The sequence below is a fragment of the Schistocerca cancellata genome, unplaced genomic scaffold (assembly GCF_023864275.1).
Source record: "Schistocerca cancellata isolate TAMUIC-IGC-003103 unplaced genomic scaffold, iqSchCanc2.1 HiC_scaffold_718, whole genome shotgun sequence".
NCBI classification, from domain to species: Eukaryota; Metazoa; Arthropoda; class Insecta; order Orthoptera; family Acrididae; genus Schistocerca; species Schistocerca cancellata.
The window spans coordinates 10637209-10660506 of NW_026046729.1; positions in this window are offsets into that span (position 1 = coordinate 10637209).

Here is a 23298-nt window from a genome sequence, read left to right on the forward strand (position 1 = left end):
CAACCAAGAGTGAATAATAAGAGTGGACGATTAAGAAGGAAGTGCTCATATTAAGAAGGGTTTAAGACAAGGCTGTAGCCTTTCGCTCCTACTCTTCAATCTGTACGTCGAGGAAGCAATAATGGAAATAAAAGAAAGGTTCAGGAGTGGAAATAAAATACAAGGTGAAAGGATATCAATGATACGATTCGCTGATGACATTGCTATCCTGAGTGAAAGTGAAGAAGAATTAAATGATCTGCTGAACGGAATGACCAGTCTAATTAGTACACAGTATGGTATGAGAGTAAATTGGAAAAAGACGAAGGTAATGAGATGTAGTAGAAATGAGAACAGCGAGAAACTTAACATCAGCATTGATGGTCACGACGTCAATGAAGCTAAGGAATTCTGCTACCTAGGCAGTAAAATAACCAGTGACGGACGGAGCAAGGAGGACATCAAAAGCAGACTCGCTATGGCAACAAAGGTATATCTGGCCAAGAGAAGTCTACTAATATCAAATACCGGCCTTAATTTGAGGAAGAAATTTCTGAGGATGTACGTCTGGAGTACAGCATTGTATGGTAGTGAAACATGGACTGTGGGAAAACCGGAACAGAAGAGAATCGAAGCATTTGAGATGTGGTGCTATAAACGAATGTTGAAAGTTAGGTGGACTGATAAGGTAAGGAATGAGGAGGTTCTACGCAGAATCGGAGAGGAAAGGAATATGTGGAAAACACTGATAAGGAGAAGGGACAGGATGATAGGACATCTGCTAAGACATGAGGGAATGACTTCCATGGTACTAGAGGGAGCTGTAAGGGCAAAAACTGTAGATGAAGACAGAGGTTGGTATACGTCAATCAAATAATTGAGGACGTAGGTTGCAAGTGCTACTCTGAGATGAAGAGGTTAGCACAGAAAAGGAATTCGTGGCGGGCCGCATCAAACCAGTCAGTAGACTGATGACCAAAAAAAAAAAAAAAAAAAAAACGCATGCTGGGAGCTCAGTCTGATGGGATGGGTGTGCATAGACAGTATTTCGCCTGTAGATGGACGCGAAAATTCATCTCTCGAACGTGAATTTGGAGGCGCACGCAAGGAACTAGGGACGTATTGTCTTACCATTCGTAGACCGAATGATACACTGAGTAATATTGTCAATGCGATCGAAGGGAAAGTAAACGACGTAACAGAAGGGGAAACAGCTACTGTTGAGAAGGGGCCATTGTGGAACACTTTGTATGAACGGGTTAGTGCTTAGATTCCAGAGCTGAGACAAAGTCTGACTGACGTGTTCTTGCATGTTTGTGTATCCATTATTTTGGAGGGGATATTCTTGTGTCTTTTTGTTTAGCTAAGTAATTGTGATAATGAGCACAAAAAGTCCAAATAACAACTTAGTTGCATTCATTAATCGATGTTTCGGTGAGAAATAGTCAAAAGTGCCCGACAGTAGCAAATTACAAATGCATAAGTAGTAGTAACTTCCAATAGGTTAACGTTACATTAACACTGTCATTCTTTAATCACTCTAATTAAAGGGGCAACTCAAATCATCATGTGACATAATTCTATGTGGGTTAGGGAGCTGTAACACCTAAAGGGCCAACAACTACAAATACTGGTCAAATGGAAAAAAGCGGCGGCGGCAGGCCTCCAGACGGACTGAGTCCTTCGGGCCCTGTGCCAATTCGAGCCGAAGGCAACGGCGGGGCTCACACCACGGGTGTGTACGCAGAGGGGCCCGGAAAGGAGGTGGAAGAGGGAAAAGCCCAAGGCCAGAGAGAAGCTCTCTGACGCGGACCGCGATCGTACAACCCGACCGGGGCCGACGTTCTGGGAGACGGACGTGCGACTGAGGGAATAGTAACCGATAGTTAGGATGCCCGGGCAGGCTACAAACATGCGTAGCATGAGCGGCCAGCAAACGTTGGCGCCGTAACCGCAGTGGAGGGACACCTGCCTCCACTAGTATGCTGTCCACAGGGCTGATCCGGAAAGCACCAGTGGCAAGGCGTATCCTGCTGTGAAGGATTGGGTCCAGCACCCGCAACGCCGAAGGGGATGCTGAACCGTAATCCAGGCTCCCATAATCCAGACGGGACTGGATTAACGCCTGGTAGAGCCGTAAGAGGGTAGATCGGTCGGCGCCCCAGCTGGTGTGGCTCAACCATCGCAGAGCATTTAGATGCCACCAACACTTCTGTTTAAGCTGCCGAATATGAGGCAGCCAAGTCAACCGGGCATCAAAAACCACTCCCAAAAACCTATGTGTCTGCACCACAGCAAGAAGTTCGCCGGTAAGATAAAGCCGTGGCTCCGGGTGAACAGTGCGTCGCCGCAGAAATGCATAACTCAGGTCTTGGCTGCCGAAAACTGGAAGCCATGAGCGACAGCCCAAGACTGCGCCTTGCGGACAGCGTCCTGCAGTTGACGTTCAGCAGCGGCAATGCCAATAGAGCTATAGTAAAGGCAGAAGTCGTCAGCATACGGGGACCCTGAGACAGACTTTCCCACCGCCGCAGCGAGCCCGTTAATTGGTATTAAAAACAGGCAGACACTTAAAACAAATCCCTGTGGTATCCCGTTCTCCGGAACTCGTGAGGAACTATGGGAGGCCGCGACTTGCACGCGGAAGGTACGATGCGACAGAAAATTTCGGTGAAAATCGGCAGTGGATCCCGAAGACCCCAACCATGAAGCGTAGAGAGGATGTGATGACGCCATGTCGTACCGTGTGCCTTCCGCATGTCGAAAAAGACAGCGACCAGGTGCTGAGGGCGGGCAAAGGCCGTACGGATGGCTGACTCCAGGCTCACCAGATTGTCGGTGGCAGAGCGGCCTTTACGGAACCCACCCTGAGACGGAGCCAGAAGGCCCCATCAAATGTGGAACGGCACAGTGGGAGAATCAGCGAGAGAATAATCCTACGTGAAAGGCAAAATTATGCTGGATGGCAGAAGGAGAAATTTCTTCACAGATGCCAGCCAATGGCTGAAATCTATTTCCTCAATAAAGGATCTCAACTGCGAAGGAGTTTTCAAGAGCACATTTCGAAAGAAGCATCGTTCTGAAACGAAACTTTGGCGCTCAGTTATCGGGAGCGGGAGCAACTGGAAGTAATCTACTCAGTGGTGCTAATCAAGGATGGCAATTATTTTTTCCATGAGGAAGACTCCTAGCAGTGTTAAAACCCGGTTAATTCGTTAAAAATAGTGACCGACGGCTGTTTGCTTTCTATTGTAGATAATCAAGGATGTTTAAATTTAAGTGGACAAAAATATACGAAAGGAAGAAGTGCTGCCAAGGAATAAATTAGGATAGAGCATGCTATATGGAATACCCTTACCAGAAGAATGGAGAGGTTAGTGGGATATCCAGGAACACATAAGAAACTAAGGGAAGAGAAATGTAGAGATGGAACTGGGTAGATAAAGAATACAGTATGATGAACAAGTTAGAGATGATCTAGGGTGAAGTACTTACGTAGGAGTAAAATGATTAGCTCGAAACAGGCAACGGTGGAGGTCAATGTCAAGCAATTCGAATGCTGATAACATATTTTCCATGATGTTCACTGGGATATACGAAATATGTGTATTGTTCTATTATTCGGCGTGGCCCTCAACCACTACGTCTTGTTCATCTCACAAATTACACACACGTTAGACATTGATGGTTCAGATGATTAAAATTTCTCTGAGCGCTATGAGACTAAACTTCTGACGTCATCAGTGCCCTATAACTTAGAACTACTTAAACCTAACTAACTTAAGGACATCACACACATCCATGCCCAAGGCAGGATTCGAACCTGCGACCGTAGCGGTCGCGCGGTTACAGACTGTAGCGCCTAGAACCGCTAGGCCACCCTGGACGGCTTTAGACATGGAACCAATGTCAATTGACGACTACTTCGATGTCGATGATAATTGGTTCCATCACCAGGATATGTACCATGTTTCAGCCAGCGTATTTGGAGAGACAGATGTGATTTTCAATAAAAATTGGTAATTTCGTGCAATGAACTGCACATGTAGGTAAAGAACAACGTTTAAATACCTACACACTAAGACTTTCAATCAGTTTGAACATGAGTAAGTATGCAGCTCCCTAAAAATAATTCCATTTCACATATTAGGTACAAAACGAAAAGCTAATGGTTAGAGGTTGCATTGCGTCTGTTGTGGTGGTAAGTATGTGGGGTACCTGTACTGAACTTCTGCCCTAGAAAATTCTACGCCACAGAACCACCCTTTAGTTACACTAATGTAGAATCATACGCAACGTAAAGTTAACAAGCAAATGACTGCATGTAGCCCTTAGCAGTAAAGTTGAAGATAACATGTAAAATTCCAAGATAATTTCTGTCAAGTTGAATGTAAATGAATGACATGAATAAATGAATCAGATGAAGTCCCATTTGTTACTTCAGAAGATATTTTTGAGTAACTATAAATTTATTACAGAAAATAGAGAATGACATTGGACGTGAAGTGACAGAAACACCATCGATTACACACACGTTCTTATTTAATGTAATGAATTCTATGTACTAATGTGTAGTTGACAAAGTTGGGGATAATTGGACAATTTGCTTCCACGCCGACATCAACGGTGACAACGCGATCTGGCTGACGACAATTCGTTGACAGTGACGTGAACTGCAAAGCTGCAAGCCACAGCGAAAGGCTAATAGGTCAGTGACTGCTACTGTCTGAAATCATTCGTCGTCGATGGAGGAGATTCAGCTTAACAATTTTTGCTGTGCCAGATCTGATGAATGCTCACCATCCACCATTTGGAATCAGCACTGCATTAAACAATCCTCTTCTGCATCTATTCGAACGGTGGGTCTCCATCTCGTTCACCACGTTTAAGACCCAAATCCTCGATCCAGTGACTATAGTGGTCATTAGCTGACAACTAGATCCAATGCCTCCGTGGCATGGCCAGAACCTTACCCGTACCATGGGACCCGCCTGAATGTCCTCCGTCTCTTCATTACTACGGTCAAAACACTTCCCACGTGAAGTACTCTCAAAAAGCTAAAAGACCAATAATAATACGCCAGTGCCTCCATAAGCCAATCACGAAACTCTCTGCAGACCATACAGCCTCCCTCCGAAAGACAAACTGTCCTCTTCCTATCCTGTATCTATACGTGGCAGGGGATAGGTGCCCAACGGCGTGTCGTATGACGCCCCAGTCGCCGTCCCAATCAAAAAACTGTTATCTGCGGGTGGAAAGCGGCTTGGGGAAGGTGCGCCTGCGTGGCTGCGTAATCCTGCGATCCACGGCCCATCCGACATGTCCAAGTTCGCGGCCCTCCTTGTTCCACGAAGTGACCTCAACGAAGTAGCATTTTTCGCCATCTACACACTGAATATTCCTTCACGTCATCACAGCCGTAGATGTCCATAGATACGTAAACTAGGCCTCATCAATTATAATTACTCCTTACAACAATATTGTAACGAACTTAGTACACTGCCACTTTTAACCTTCCTTAATAAGCGTTATATCGATCACAGTGTCACCGCAGCTCGGTACAAACACCATATTTCCATGTGTCTTCATCAGCTGAATAAATACGGTGAAAGAAAGATGAGTCCAAAGGAATTTCGACATTTAAAAACCCTCCACTCACAGTAAATTATTCTGTGGGGTATAATTCACATGTATCACGGTACTGGGACATGGACAAGCCAAAATCGGGCTATCATCTTTAGCGTTATGTACATTATTGTGGACAAAGAACCGAAGAGAAAAGTGTTGTGAATTGGCAGGAGCCAATTCACGGAGTTTGGAGGAAGCCGAAAGGCACGCGACTAAGCTCACGCAGGCCGGCGTGAGGTCTGGAACAGGTCAGAGAAATAAGACTAGCAAAACAAGAGTAACTGGTAGAATACTTAACTTTAATCCACAATTGTAGAACATAGCTCTTGTTACGGTACAGGCTTCACCATATTAATTATCAAATGCTATGGCGCCTTGCTAGGTCGTAGCAAATGACGTAGCTGAAGGCTATGCTAACTATCGTCTCGGCAAATGAGAGCGTAGTTGTCAGTGATCCATCTTTGGCTAAGTCGTCTGTACAACTGGGGCGAGTGCTAGAAAGTCTCTCTAGACCTGCCGTGTGGCGGCGCTCGGTCTGCAATTACTGACAGTGGCGACACGCGGGTCCGTCGTATACTAGCGGCCGATTTAAAAGCTACACCTAGCAAGTGTGGTGTCTGGCGGTGACACCACAAAAAGTGTCAGCTTTTCCAAACTCAAGACAAAACTGTAACGACATGAATCAACAACCAAGACACAAACATCAACAGGAATTCCAACAAACAATCTCAGACGTTAATTCTCTCTATTACGTAGGTTTAAGAATTCATGACTGTTTATTGAATGTGTGTGTGTGTGTGTGTGTGTGTGTGTGTGTGTGTGTATACATACACAAAACGTCTGCCATTCACTTCTTTGAGAAAGTTATATATTCCCTGAACCGGTTTTCGAGCCTTTTTAGGCTAGTCTTCATATGTACAGGAAGATACATACGTATCTCAAAACGTTATACTGCTTGCGACAGTATGGGCTGCTTTCGTTGTTAATATCCAGCGTTGCGATTGATAGTGGCAGCAAGACTAAAGAAATGTCAAGAGACGTTCGTAGGATTTGTCGGCATGTAAAAACGCTCGACAGTCAAATGCTGCAAGATCTTCGAAATTCTGAGAAAAATTGGAGTAAACTATATGGAGAGAGGCGGGTCATACCACCACCACCTAAAGAGAAGGCCGCGGCGCGCTCTTGTCAAACGGTTTTACAGAACCTATTCCGTAAAAAATAATTAATTTCTGAAATATTTTTAGCTTTATATGGCAGCTTCATGATGAAGTGCCAATCATTTCGATAATGGTCATAACTATTGTGGTACCTCACAGATGAGTATCAAATTTGAGAACGTTGTCATCAAAAATAGAGGTCGCCATGAATTTGTGTTTGATGCATATTACACATTCTATTGCTGAGTATGAAATACAGATGAGGTTTTGAAATTTTCGTAAAACTTTGGATCAATATCTGCTTCCAAACTCGAAAAAATTGAGCATCTGCAGCAACTTCACTTCCGATCGCAACGCGCGGGAATGAAATATTCATAACGCCTGTCATCTCTCGTAAACCGCTGGAGATAACGAAACGAGATCTTTGCAAATGATACCACGCAAAGAGGAGAGTACTTTGCCGAATGGTTAAAATAAGTAACTTTATCAATCGCGATATAGCAGAAACTATAGTTTATAATTCTTTTTTACCGGTACTGTAATTGCATAAGACTTATCAATAGCCAGTGAAAACGTACGAGTGCGGGATGTAAATAATATTGCGATATACATGGTAAAACAAGGTACATTTGTGAAAAATGCACTGTGATAAAGTACATTCTTTCTGGACCAGACAACTATTATTTACACTCACTTGAAAAATTCTGCACTAATACAGTGTATAATATTAAATTCCTCTGCCTTCAGTATCCGAAATAAATATTGTGTAGCTGTTTATAGAGCTCCCTCAGGAAAGCTGAGTACATTCCCCAAGCAAAGAATCGCTTTTAACTCACCTCACAAAAACAATTATGCGTTATTATTGTAATGTAAATTTTCTTACCTGTAAAAATATGGCAGATTTTGAGCATAAGTCAACAGTGAAAATCTACAAACCTTCAGCAGACATTTGCAGCAGTTGGAATGAGACAATGTGTCAAGCTAAAAACGTCAATAATAAATTTAACCTATTTCTAGATTAACTTGTTCCATTGTTTGACACATCGAAAAATAACACAGATATGCTTCATACAGAGAGATCGCTTTTCAAACATGAAAACAGCAGTTTCAACATTCGTTAGCACTCATGCTAACTAATGCGAGAGTGAAAAACAACATCCACTCACAAATAGAGGATAAAACGTATCGGTAATGCGTAACAAAATACGAACTGCAGAGAAATTTAAACACGAATAAAAAGTACCACGAGCCACAAATTTATATTTCGTTTTCAAAATCAAAATAAAGCCACTTGATAACGAATACTAGGCCTACTTACTGCAAACTTTTGCTCACAGTATTAGTCTAATGTATCCAAAATGCAAGATAGTCCACCAGAAAAAATAACAATTGTACTAGGTATATAGTTTTTACATACCTTCGTGTGCTCAGTGGGTTGGAAATTGTCCCGATGAATCGCTGAAAGACATTTCCAACGCAGATTCACATCTTTCGGAAAGGAAAACAACATTACTTTCGGTCGAGTTCCGTACTTCCCACGACACCTTGGCACACAGCACTTGTAAACCATGTTCACAGTAGCTTCACTACAGGCAAACACTGTAATCGCTAGTTTTAAGCACGAATATAGCACTCGATCCAACAAACGTGTAGATAAACAAACGCTTCGAAACACAACATGGTGGCCCACTTGGAGTGACGTCACAACCTGCTATGAATTTCGCGCCGCGGCCTTGTCTTTAGGTGGTGGTGGTCATACACACTATGTACGAGAGCCAAGAAGGAATAATTAGAGTGGATGACCAAGAACTACTTACTCGGATTAAAATCGGTGTAAAACAGGGATTCAGTCTTTAGCATCTAGCGCTTAGTCTGTACATACAAAAGCAATGACTGAAATAACAGAAAGGTCCAGGAGTCAAATTAAAATTAGAGGTAAAAGGATATCAATGATACGATTCGCTGAAGACATTGCTATTCTGACGAAGTGAAGAAGAATTACGTGATATTCTGAATAGAGTGAACAATCTAATAAGTACAAAATATGGACTGACAGTAAATCGAAGAAAGACGAAAGTAATTAGAGGCAGCAGAAATGAGAGCAGCGAGAAACTTAACATCACGTTTCATGGTAACAAAATTAATGAAGTTAAGGAATTCTGATACTTAGGCAGCAAAATAATCAAGGAGGATGTTAAAAGCAGACTAGGTCAAAAAGTTCATTTCTGGCCAAGAGAAGTGTACTAATATTAAACATAGGCCTTAATTTGAGGATGAAATTTATGAGGACGTTAGTTTGGAGCACAGCATTGAACGGTAATGAAACATGACCTGTGGGGAAAACCGCAACAGAAGAGAATCGAAGCATTTGAGATGTGCTGCTACAGAAGAATGCTGAAAGTTAGGTTGACGATAGAAATAAGGTAAGGAATTAGATGACTCTGCGCAGAATAGTAGAGGAAATGAGTATGTGGCGAACACCGATAAGAAGAAGGGACAGTATGATAGGACATCTTTTAAGGCATCAGGGAATGACTTCCATGGTACCAGAGGGAGCTATGGAGCGGAAAAACTGTAGAGGAAGACAGAGCCTGGAATACATCTAGCTAATAATTGGGGATCTAGGTTCAAAGTGCTACTCTGAGATGAAGAGGTTGGCGCAGGACGGAAATTCGTGGCGGGCCACATCAAACCAGTTACAAGACTGATTACTCAAAAAATAAATCCATCTCTCTGCTTCAGTTTTGATGGTCATATAGAACCCCATCACTCACTTTTACAGAATACGTATTCATATGCACTGTGATAACGAACTTTACTAGCATCTAGCTGTTGCTATACAAACAGATGCTGACACAGTTTCGTTATCAAGATGTATATGTATACATATGTCCATAGGTGCATGTAAATATATAAAACTGCACCAGTCACTTTTTTTGAAATAGTTGTTTACTCCATGAACCAGTTTCCGAACCTTTCAAGGCTCATGTCAGATGGTATACAAGAAACTACATAGCAATTTCAAAGCATAATGCTGCGTGCTGGCCTGCGACAGTGTGGGCGGGTTTTGTTCTTAATATCCATCCGCTGGTGATTTACTAGCTGGCTATCGCAATGGAAGCAGGCGGATGGATATTAAGAACAAAACCCGCCCACACTGTCGCAGGCCAGCACGCAGCATTATGCTTTGAAATTGCTATGTAGTTTCTTGTATACCATCTGAAACGAGCCTTGAAGGTTCGGAAACTGGTTCATGGAATAAACTACTATTTCAAAAAAAGTGACTGGTTGCAGTTTTATATATTTACATGCACCTATGGACATATATTCTAAATATAACAAAGAAATTCTGTACCTCCATAAAGCGTGATCTCCCTGATTGCAAATAAAAGAAGAACAAAAAATTTAATTTACTGAAGGCCCCATCATGCGAAAATTGCATTTTCACCTAAACTCGTACTCACAAACAGTCAGTGAATCTGTGAATGACAGTTGAAGTACGATATTTGTAAATATTAATTTCATGTGGACAAATGAGCAGGTGTAAACTATAAATCTTGGTTTATGTGTACCGAAAATGATATGTAGAGAAATACGAACAGAAAATATTGCAAGAAACAAGTGTGAAATGTGCTGTGTATAAGCAGTGCACTAAAACATTGAGGTATACATGTATAAGGTGTAAATCACAGAGTTTGGGCCAAAAATGAACACTACTATAGAAATAAATGCAATAATAATATGAGGAAGAGGTGTGAAATGTAACATAATAAACAATGCACTATAATATATAGGTAGACATATACGAAAAATAACACCATACAAGCAAAATGCAGACAAATAATTATGAGAGAGATATATGTGATATATCCTCTGTATCACAGAATATTTCAACTGTCTAAAGACAAATGCAAGTAATGACATGACTGTCGAAGATACTATACAAAAATTATAATAATAATAATTGCACATGACACCATCAGTCGTATGGTCGTGTCTGTGGATGTACCGTAAACTCCTGAAAGCAAAGATATGGTGTGTTAGGTGTGCTTAGCACAATGTAAGTCTAGTAACGGAGTGAGTTTTAATAAAAAATATCAAGAAAAACTTAATAACAACAGATAACAAAAAAATACAAAATAGTAGAAATGAATTGTCTACAACAGTCAGTGTGTAATGACAGTTGATGGCAGGTGGGGTATGGCAAGTGCAAAAGAAAACAACAATGCCCAGTGACTATTGCAGTGGAACATCACATGACTACACTAGTCATTTCATTGGGGGCATCTAATTAAATGAAGCGACAAGGCAGTGCTGTAGTTGCCGGGCACCTGCATAGTTCAGATATCGTCGGCAGTGGGCAAGGACTTCCTTGCAGTTATGCCTTTCGGTAGTGGCAACAGTAGCCAGTACCAGAAATCCCTCCTTCCTGCCCAGGAGCAGCATGAATGGGACTAACCTGCTTTCATCGACCTACTGGCAGTACAACATATTGGAGCTGCTATGATGACAGACTGACACCCAGGAGCAATCGTCAACTTAATAGTTCTTTGACAGCAACCTGTCTATCATCTGTTTCTTGACATTGATGTTTTTGTTTGCGCGTATCTCGTGAGAGTGTGTGTAGAATGTTCTTCGCTCCATGATGATCAAACTGTAAGCAGGAAAGCTGAGTAGCTACTCAAGTGCAATTTCATAGTTGTTTTTCGTGATTGGTTCTGTTTTCAAGGTCAATATGAGGTGCAGGTATTTGCAAGGATAGACTGTAGAAAAGACCGTGTCGTAGCACAGAACAGCCATTTGACAAGAGTCTGGCTGAGTGTGTGAGTCATCAAGAATGCAACAGTGTGGTCTGGGGAGATGTCACTACAGAAGAATGTCGCTGTAGTGTGCCTGTGTAAGCAGCTGGTGAAAGATGTGTCAAGCCTCTCAAGAATCCTGCGGACATTGTCATACTGAAGTGAAACCCACTTAAATTGCACCGCCTCAGGCGCCAGGTTGTCTGCTCAGCCTGTTGTTCGCCACCTCCATGCTGTTCCCCTGGGACATCTTCCATCACTACAATTTTCTCCCCTTGTTACCCCGCAGTTAAGTGAACGGATCAGTGGCAGCCTGCTATCAGCTGAGCTATGTTGAACTGACACTGCTCTCCTGCCAGAATGCATCCTAGTTTGTGGCCAGTGGACTAGCTGTGTCATATCCATGGTGTTACGTGACAGGTCCATACCTCCATAAAGTAATGATCACCATCAGAACTGATTTCCACCATATCTTCATATTTTAAAGTATTTTAAAATGCACAGAAAACAACGAATATTGGAAGTATAAAAACAAAATCACACGGATATAACAAAGAATGCCCATGTCCGTAAGATATTATAAACTTTTTAGAAATGATTAACTATGATGCATAGTGATTCATTATGGCTTCATGTTTATGGCGTACAAAATTCAGCGATTGATGTTTGAATGATGTATCTGTGTGTTACTACTGAATCCTGTTATTCACCATGCAATAGTGTGTGTTGATGCAACCAAAAAAAGAAAAGAGTCTTCACTGTATAAGACGTGATGGTAAATATGAGAGTGAACTATTTCTGCTCGCCCTAATATACTTTCTGCTTATCCTGAGATATAACTGAAAATAGAAGATAGCAACTCAAGGAAAATAATGGATATGGGTAACATGATTGGAGATTAAACAGCGCTCTATTGCAAATTGTCACTTAATAAAACAGACAGGATGACATATAATCATTTATTTAAAATGATAACCGATCTTAGGCCTTATGCTGGTCATCCTCAGACCTGAAGCACCACATGGCTGAACACAGCAGTGCACAGATCGAGTTGTGTGACGCCATGGTGGAATTGCCTTACACCGCCCCAGATACTCTTCACAGCTTTTAAAACCATCCTGTGTCGAATATTCACAGAGGTGATGTACAAGGTTGTTTGTTGTTACACCTCACCACCACCACCACCACCACCACCACCCACAAACGTATATATAAATGACAACATCATAAGACACATAATAATTCAGTCTACTAGTTACATGTCGTTATGATTTTTGTATATATTGACACAGTGGTGTTTTGTATTACAATACTATTGTCATATACCTTCCACTGAAATATGCTTGAACTTCCTTAGGGCTGACCGAACGAGGTGGCGCAGTGGTTAGCACACTGGACTTATACCGTCGGCCTCCCGAATGCAATTCTGCGTCCGGCCATCCTGATTTAGGTTTTCCGTGACTTCCCCAAATCACTCCAGACAAATGCCGCGATGGTTCCTTCGAAAGCTAACGGGCGACTTCCTTCCCCGTCCTTCCGCAATCCGATAAGACCAATGACTTCGCTGTCTGATCTCCTCCCTCAAAACAACCCCTACCTTAGGGCTCAACTGACATGGTGACACCCTCTGTTTATTTAGAGATCTCTTGTCATGGTAGTGTGTCATACAAGGCTTTTAGTGATTTTCCTCAATATTCTTATACATCCTGAAATTTACATCCATTTATTAATGTTACAACAAAGCCTGTCAACTACAAGATGTAATTAGTGGTGCTCAGGTCGTACCTGACAATAATAATAATAATAATAATAATAATAATAATAATAATAATAGTAATAATAATAATAGGAAAGATTCCCGCTGTTCACTGAGTGTGGAATGCAATATACCTGCTCTTGGTCTAGAAGAAATATTGATGCTGCAAGCTGAGTCGCTATTCAGAAAGAGCCACACTGAACAAGCTTCCAGTCTCAGTACTACACAAAAAAGAAGCCAAACGTCTATCTCACATACTGCGACATCGGGCACTCGCCAGAAACACTAAACAAAAGGCATCCCTTTGCAGCACTAGCATGGACTAAGCTCACCAGCTGAGATCACATCCGTTTCATACCCATGGAGGCGACACAGTATAAATATCAGAGAAAACACACTTCAGGCCAACATGCAATTTGTGTATGGCGAATTATAGCAACACAGTCAAACTTCAAAACCATTTACAATGAGCGAATGGACAATGAAGACGTAGAATACAGTTAATATACACACTCCAAAATTATAGAGACAGACGATGACGGAATGGAAGGAACACCCCTCAATGTGGCGATGTCACTCAGACTTGTTAGAAAAATTACTCTGAGAGTCCTGCCACCAGTTCTCTCATCATCTTTAACAATACAATAGTGTTAAGTAGCAAGTACGGGAGTTGTACACTATACTTGACTCTTTCGAACCTAATGAACCCAGAAGAGATTAATTATCACAGTGCTACGCTGACTGAAGTAATCATATAAGAACAATCATGTACTAAGACAGACTGGTTCTAGGCGCTTCAGTCCGGAACCGCGCTGCTGCTACGGTCGCAAGTTCGAATTCTGAATCGGGCATGGCTGTGTGTGATGTCCTTAGGTTAGCTAGGTTTGGCTCTGAGCACTATGGGACTCAAGTTAGCTAGGTTTAAGTAGTTCTAAGGCTAGGGGACTGATGACACCAGACGATAAGTCCCACAGTGCCTATAGCCATTTGAATTTTACTAAGACTACATTCGTGTTAAACATCGACAAGTTAACACGAAGAAAAGGAATGCTACCCTTTCACAAATAATACTCACATTCTCAATTCAACAATAGGCTTGCTGTGGCAAATGTGATGAATGACCATAAATTTTCTAGCTTTAATGGATTACTGCTCTACTGTGTTTGGGTGGGCCAGCCATAATATATGCTCTGTTTCATAAGGAGTGAGAAAAATTTGTGACACATTTGTTTTTGTTTGTTCGAGAGCTTTAAAGATGTCACAAAGACTTTCTAGTCAATGTACACTCACGTACGAGCCCTTTCCTGTCAGAGCAATCCTTCCATTTCCTTGCAGCTACCTTTATCTTTTAATGTGGCTGCTACACTATCTATGCTGTTCCCGTGTCCTTGGCGAGGAGTCAGCTACATCTCTCATAAGGTCTTCTAGCTGACCTGTAATATGGCTACTGGGACGAGCATCATAAAAATATGGGACACTTCATTCATCACGCTTGGAAATCGTGTAGAAAAATACCCAAAGTGGCATGCTGTTTGGCACAATAGATTGTACAAAAGTTCCCTACGTTTCTCCATCACTTATTCTGAAGGGTTCAAGGCTGCGTGCCATGGCGAGATACATATAGATTCAATACGGTGCGTCTCCGAATCAGCCTTCCAACTGTCTCATCGAAATTGAAGGAAATTGTCAGAAATTATCTTCTGAACATTTCCTACCTGTGGAAAGAAATCCTTGCACAGTGCTCTAGATACTGTCAGCACCATGGCTTCCTTGAGTGGTGTGAGTGTCACGAATTTTGAAGTCAACTCCACAACAACCATTGTGTAACAAAACCCTCTGCAATCATGTAGGAGGGGCCTCACCAAATATTTTGGCGCTAACTGTTTCAGTTTCTTAGGCATGATGGGGCATAATGGCGCCTGCGTCGCTATTGTGGAATGTTCTCGCAAGAGTTGCAGACCGCCAAGACTCTTCCAGTTCTCTTTTCCGTATTCCTCAAACAGAAAAGTGTTCTCAGCTTTATGAAACACACTCTGATCCGAAGTGATTGTAAGCCACTTGTGTATACCATGTAACTACGTTGATGAGTTCCTCAAGTAAACTCAAATACCAGAATGTATCTCCTGCTCCATTGCGGCGGAACAGAATTCCATTGCGTAAAGGATGAAACTGCGAAGTAACTGCTTGGGTCCGATTTTCCCATTTTCTTCTCAGTGCTAGAAACTCTGAGTACCAGTCATGTTCGTTTCTTATATTCTTCACGCTAGGCATTATATGACTCAAGTGTCACTTTATGCCTTTAAAAAAACTGAAGTTGTTTCCTTGTAGCTACTCAATCATATCTTCGACCAAATCCACAACGATATTCGTCTTGCCTAGCACATTTGTAATGGCAAAAATCAGATTTTGTCAGATGCAGTACCCATCTTGGAAATATCTTGAGGGAAATGTTGGCAGTTAAAAAGAAATTAAAGTGCGTGGTGGTCCATGGAGATTCTAGTCTTTCTTTCAAATGAGAAAATTCAGAATTCCTGGAATTTGCAACCTACAGCCAGAGCTTCCCACTCGGTGTCAGATCAGTTCTTTCCTCATCTCGATAAGAGATAGTCCATAAGAGAATTTTATTTCGGAACCATATTCCCTTATTGTTGCTGTATCATGACACCGAATGCTGTATAACCAGTGCCAGCGGCCACACAGAACAATCTCATAAATTTGATAGTGACTGTATTGGTGTTCTTATCGAAGATGACTTAAAGGACTGGTATTCTTGATCTGCTGCAGCATCCCAGGACTGTGGAGTCTTCTTGTCAGTAAGTTGGCGAAGTTGCGGTGATGCTATTGTCGACATGTTGATGAATATTTTATAAAGCTTTCTATCCCAAGAACTCATCTGAGTTCTTTCTTCATTGTTGGTCAAGCAAATTTTTCAGTGTCCTCTGTCTTCTCCAGGTTCGGGGATATCGTTTCCGCCGTAATAATGTATCCAAGAAATCTGACTCACGAACTTTGGAAACATATTGACTCTCCAAGCTATGGCTAAGCCATGTCTTCGCAATATCACTTCTTCCGGGAATGCTGGTCTTGCAACATTCGCAGGATATCTTCTGTGTACTGTGGAAGGTAGCTGATGAAATATTGCCAGAAGTAAAGCTGTGAAGACGTGTCGTGAGCCGTGCTAGAGTCGCTCAGCTGGTAGGGCATGTGACTATGAAAGGCTAAGGTCCCGAGTTTCGATGTCTGGCACACAGTTTTCGTCTGCAGGAAGTTTAATGACTTACTCATATTCGCTGTCAAACCACGCTTCTTGAATGTTTGTAGAACAAGAGTCAAACTTTTATTATGTGCATCCGACGATGCTATTACTGTCAACAGTTCTTCCACATAACTAGTGAGGTGTTGTTTAAGGGAATAACTTAACTTGCTATCCACCTCATGTATAAATGCAGACAAAGGTAAGTTTAATTAGAAAGGTAGTTATGTAAACTGATAGTATCTACCAAACGGCAGAAATGTCAAGTATTTTCGACAATCTGGATGCAGTGCCGTCTCCCAAAACCTGGAATACAAGTTGACTGTCGAAAGAATGGTTATCTCGCAATATTTTTTTTAGGAATTCTTCTAGTTTCTCAGGTCTGTCTTTCTCTAAATCTGTGATAATAGAGATTCGGCATGAGTACAGGAGAAGTCGTATTGAACCTCCCTACTTCTCTTCCAGCCTGGTTGGGCTGTTGTATGATGATGAAGTAGTCTCTAATAGGCTATCATCTAACATTTTTGGCATTTCCAGGAATTCGTTATACCTGTACGCGTGTGGGATTGGATACTATGGTACAAAGAACTTCCTGTGTTCCTTGACCCAGAATGCCTACTCGAAATTCTTTATAGTGCCCATTTTCGCAAAAATCATTTATGTTAACTAACGAACTGTTCTTAATATTTCCCTTTCTTTTCCCAGAATGTTCTGCAAAAAACGGTTCAAATGGCTCTGAGCACTATGCGACTTAACTTCTGAGGTCATCAGTCGCCTAGAACTTAGAACTAATTAAACCTAATTAACCTAAGGACATCACACACATCCGTGCCCGAGTCAGGATTCGAACCTGCGACCGAATGTTCTGCAAATTTTGAATTTTTACTTCAGTTGCACACCTCACACATTGCGTCGTATTTTCCTCATCTTGCTCACCTACTACTTTATTATAGTCTGGAGGTTTGATTGCTTCCTAATATTCTCTAATGGCATAACCTAGCCTCTAGGAAATTGTCTGAGTTCTAATAGCATACTCTTCGAACCATAAATGTCAGCATCCTTCAATAGTAGCTCTTCACCCTTACCCTGTTGTTCATGCAGGAAACCTCAAACCAAGTATCAGGTAATTGGCCATGTGTGGCGCAACCAATATGTTTGTTTCTTGCATATGCCCTTACATGCGAGTTTGAATTCGCAATTCCATATACTTCCCAACTGATGCATCTTTATCTTCGTCTCCTCGAGTAACAGAACCGATCAGAACGATTTTCTGTACACTTCTGGTACGCTGATTCTGATAGCGATGCGACTGCCGCTGTCAAAAATCCCTTTCAACCAAATATTGGCTAAGGTAAGCTCTATTACGGGGTGCTGATCCTGTCTTGCGACTTCCTCTTTCTCTTCTAACAATAGCTAGTCTTCCATTCATACTATTCCAAATTTATTCAGTTCATTCTGATTACTGCCATGAGTGTGACATGAACCTGTCCTACATCTGCGTATTTTCGATGTGTTGGGTTCCCACTTCGGTGCTCATTTGACAAATATGGTGGGCACACCTTTAGGAATTCTACCTGTTGAGGTCTCCTACCTGGTTCTCCGCTGTTTCGTCCCGAACACCCATTTTTACTGCCCCCAATAAAATTTTTCCAGTTATTTCTTCTCTCAGGAGGGCTGGCCCTCATCTGTAACTGTGTCCTCCTGAAGATCAGCGACTACTGTTGTGCCTCCTATCATTGTTTCTGTTTGATAGCTCATGATGCCTTCTCTTCTCTTGTATGGTTGTATATTTTGTATGCGATCTCTGGTTCTCTGATAACTTTCCAATGGTTCGATGTTATCTATAATTCTTCTTGCGAACACATTTTGGTAGTTTAACTGTAGTTTCATGTAACAGAAGTGCGACCGAGTCATCCATGTGTCGAAATATAACTTCTTGATGTACCCTAAGGTCCAAGATGGTGGAATCTGTCTATCAACGTGAGATATCCTAATTTTTAGATGTAACGTACTACCACTGTCATAGTTCTGGAACTAGTGAACTGAAATAAAATTTTTATGTCTGAATCTCAAAACATTACTTGTGCTTGATATTTCATTTGCTTCTGTTACCTGTTACCTTCCCTATGATGGGTGACTTCATTGCGCAGGTACCTGCTACATCTCCCCACACTGTCTGCATCACTGATGTGTGAGACATACATCTGGGGTGCCACACAATTGTGTGATAGCTTACACTCTGAATGGTGTTGTGTGGCTGGTAGATTGTGGATCAGCTGTTGTGTGCCGACCATAGGTGAGAAGCAGACTGGGGATTCTACTCTGCGTACTGGCTGAGGTATGTCGGAATTTAATCCGCCCCTGCTTAATTTCACTCCATTCATAGTCCTCTTTTAACTATTCACATCAATTTCCTGTATGTTTTATGTGCTCTCACGTGTGTTTGTTATCTTGCATCTTAGTGAACAGCAGACAGAAATAATTCGAGTTATCATTTCACAGTTCTGTCAGGCCCTCTCAGTGCTGTTCTAATTAACCTTTACGCTCCGAATTATTTGATATTACTTCCTGTATGTCCTTTACTATCTGATTCTCCTGTTCCTGTAACATGGACAGAACATATTTTTATTTGGCTAAGTGCATTTATTACTCTTTGCCATTAGCGCCTCCTTTCTTGCACCTAGCGCTTCGGCCCTGACTACCTCCTCATCTTTCCTTCACGTCTGCTGCTAATTTATTCGATTCCACTGACATTTTCTAAGCTGTTGACATCTCGTATTTTACCGCAGTTACGTCTTTTTGAGTTCCTTCTACCCGATTTCTTTTGCATTATTAAAAAAATTTCTAACGTAGCTTCATTGTCAGTAATCATATCGATGGCTACTTCCGGCGGTGACATTCGTGAAATCATTGTACTGAGTCACTTCGGTGTCCAAATCGACGTACCATTGTTCCTTGGAGAATCCTTTTTATTCTGATGACAGTTTCAACATGTCTGATGACGGTGAGAATGAAAGGCGTGCTCATTCCAAACACACCATTAAGTTCCTCACAGTCTGACACTGTCTTGGCCATACTGCTACCGACGGCTGTACAATTGCTGTATTATTATTATTATTGATCTTTTTGGGTTTTTGAGTGTTTACCAACACAATGATTTGAGTAAAGTCATAGTGAAGAGACGGAGAGTACATTCAGACAGAGACACGGTGTGAATAAGATCTGGGCCTAGGATGCGGAAGGTGTTGGATCGAGGTGTTGGCCAAGGGCCATGATAGAACATGTAAGCCAGTCTTACAGTATACCTCCAGGTGAAGGGGAAATTGTCCTCCTCGAAGCCCACAGTCCCGTCCGCTGCTGTCAGAATCGACATCCCAATCCAGAAACTGTTTCCCCGTGTGTGGCGGGAGGCAGCTGGGCGAAGGCACCTGTGTAACTCTAAAAAACGCCAGAGTTGTGCCGGCGACGTTGTTACTGGCGTCCTGCCGTACCAGTCCATTTCAACTGGGGTGAAATGTTTTTCACGATCCTAGTAGGTACAACTCTGGTCGGGAAGATCCACAGGTAACATGACGCAGATACCTGCTGATACAGAAGAATGGGCTCTCCCTGGCCAGAAACAATTAGCAAGGCACTGGGTCATCGTGTCTCGGCTTGAGAAGTTTTATGCGTTCGGCCTCTGGGACAATGCACTCGAGTCTGCTAAGAGCTCCTCTCTGCTCTCTCCCTGAGTCTAGAACCTCCCCCATCCCACTGTGCGACTTTCATGCAGTGTCTCTTATAATAATGGACACACGCCGAAGTCAGGGCTCCGAGCTCCCTCGATAAATATGGTCTTCATCCCTCCATGTTCCACCAGATGAAGGCAATAAAGCGGCCTTTGTACCACCTACGTACAGCGAGCTTTCCTTCGCCTAGCTGCAGTCATAGCTGTCAACCAAATCGTAACTCATCATCAATGCAATAAGCTACTGAAGAACTTCTTATGATTATACTTCCAAGTACCCATAGTGAAAGTAATATCGACCACAGGGTCGCCAGGACTGGTTACAAGTACCCTAATAGTACATGTCTTAAACTGAATAATTAGGGTGAAGGAAATTCGCGTTTAAAACCTTTCAAGGTCTTTGCATGGTCTCTGGTGATAAGATTTCTGTAATGTGTCATGCTCAACTGACCATATCAAAAGCAGATATACGAGTCAAATCACTCTACTCGGGATTCGTTGACTATATAACACGCAAATTCATCATCAAAAGGAAACATGGAAAACAATGTAAGAGGTTTACATATGTTAACTATACAGGTTAGGTCACTAACTGCTGCCGTGAACAGTAATTCCGAAAGTATAATTGCAGCTGAAACGCTTGTGGAACAAAAATTGCATGGGACAACAGGGGCCGTAATATGAGGTTGGTTTATTGTTGTTAGGTGGGGTAGCTTCAGAGATATGAAGGTCAATTTTATTTTTGTAAATGGGATGTAGTTCGGTATGTATTTTCTGATAACGTCTATCGAGACGAATCCAATGATGAGTAACAGTAAGGTTTTTGAAGGTCAACGAAGGTCACAAAGGTGGCATGAACGTCCATTTACAGAACGTGTTCAGAGTCATGACCATTGGTATAAATGCAGTGCTACAATCTTCTTATCACGGACTGAGTGGTATTCCTTATCACATCGGCACTTGTCGAAGCACATGCCCTGATAATTCTCTTTTGCTCACCTTCAGGTGTAGTTGGAACATCTTTATAAACAATGTCCTTAACGAATCCCCACGAGGAAAAACCCAGACGCGTCAAGTCTGGCGAACGAGCCGGCCACGACGTATCTCCTCCGCATCCAATCCAACGATTTGGGATTTGTCTCTGCAACTTATTTCTAACCATCAGCGAAAAATATGCCGGACACCCATCGTGGCCGGCCGGGATGGCCGAGCGGTTCTAGGCGCTACAGTCTGGAACTGCGAGACCGCTGCGGTCGCAGGTTAGAATCCTGCCGCGGGCATGGATGTGTGTGATGTCCTTAGGTTAGTTAGGTTTAAGTAGTTCTAAGTTATAGGGACTGATGACCTTGGAAGTTAGGTCCCATAGTGCTCAGAGCAATTTTGAACACCCATCGTGTTGATACCACATTATGTTCCTTGTTCCTAGGGGTATTTCTTTTAATAACAGACCTAATGTTCCTTGCAGGAATGTGGTGTACTTCCTACGATTAAGATGCCCTTTGATGAAATTGGGCCCTAGCATTGTGACAACCACAATCCCACACCATACATTCACCGACCAAGGTTTTTCGTGCGCAACTTGCAGCAGCCAATATGGATTTTCAGTTGCCCAATAATGCATGTTATGCAAATCCACACTTTCATGGTTCGTGAATGTAGCCTCGTCAGTAAATAAAATGAAATTAATATATGTGTCATCGCTCTGTATCTGAAGTTGAGGCCATCGGCAGAATTCAATGCGACACATACAATCCGTACCAGTTAATTCTTGGTGAAGACTGATATGGTAAGGATTATATTTATGGCGATGCAGGACACGAACAACACTACTCTGGCTCATGCCAGATTCCCTTGCGATTTGACGGGACTAACGAAAGGATTTCGAACCACAGTGGGAAGAGTACCAATTTTCGTTTCCTCGTTACTGACTTTGCTTTGCCGGATATGTTCCCGATGCGTTAAAGGTCCAGTTGATCTCAGCTTATCGAATAGACATCTAAATGTACGACGTTTAGGGTGAGTACGTTGAGGATATCTTTTAGCGTGTAAGTCTCTAGCTCTCACTGAATTTTGTTGACATTCTCCGTAATTGAGAAGCATATCAACTTGTTCTTCGGAGGAATACATCATTCACATTCGCCTGATTCGACGATACTAGTCTTACCGTTGCTATCAGTGTAGTATTGCAAAACAGTCGAATGGTGTTTACATGTCAGTGGCACGTTAGATGGATACGCGAATATTTACTATTTCAACGACATACGAGAGAGAATTGTCGGAGCAAGTGCTTCGGTAACTGCCGAAGTGATAAGGAAGACCACTCAAACCATGATAAGAAGATTGTAGCACTGCATTGATACCAATAGTCATCACTTAGAACACCTTCTGTAAATGGACAATCATGCCACTTTTGTGATCTTCGTTGACCTTGAAAGACCTTACTGTTACAGATCATTGGATTCGTCTCGATAGCCGCTGTCAGAAACTATAGCATTCCATTAAAAAAAAAACGAAGTTGACAATAACTCTGACGCGACCCCACCTAACAACAAAAAACCAACGTCATAGTATGGCCTCCCGTTCTCCCATGCAACATTATTCCCACAAATGTTTCAGCTACTTTCATTCTTTCCGACTTATTGTAGGTGGTAATAGTTACTGACTCACCCTGTATACGAAAGACTACCACACACAGAATGAACTTACATTACAAACATTTCAACCCATTTTCCACTCATATACGGAAATGCGAGAACACAAATTAACAGCATCAGTAGATATAACAGTTAAGGCTATCCGGCCACTGACCTCCTCCTGTGCGGATGCACACGCATTGCCTGAACTCTTAGGGACTCTCTAAGATTGCCTGCCACGAGTAATTAGTGTAATGTGCATGGGCACTACGAATGTAGTGTGTGGACATTACGGTGGGAACGTGGGTCTCACGGTGAGCCTGCAAGGGATAAGTCCTTGCAGTCGCTCTGTCCTCTGTGCCCTCG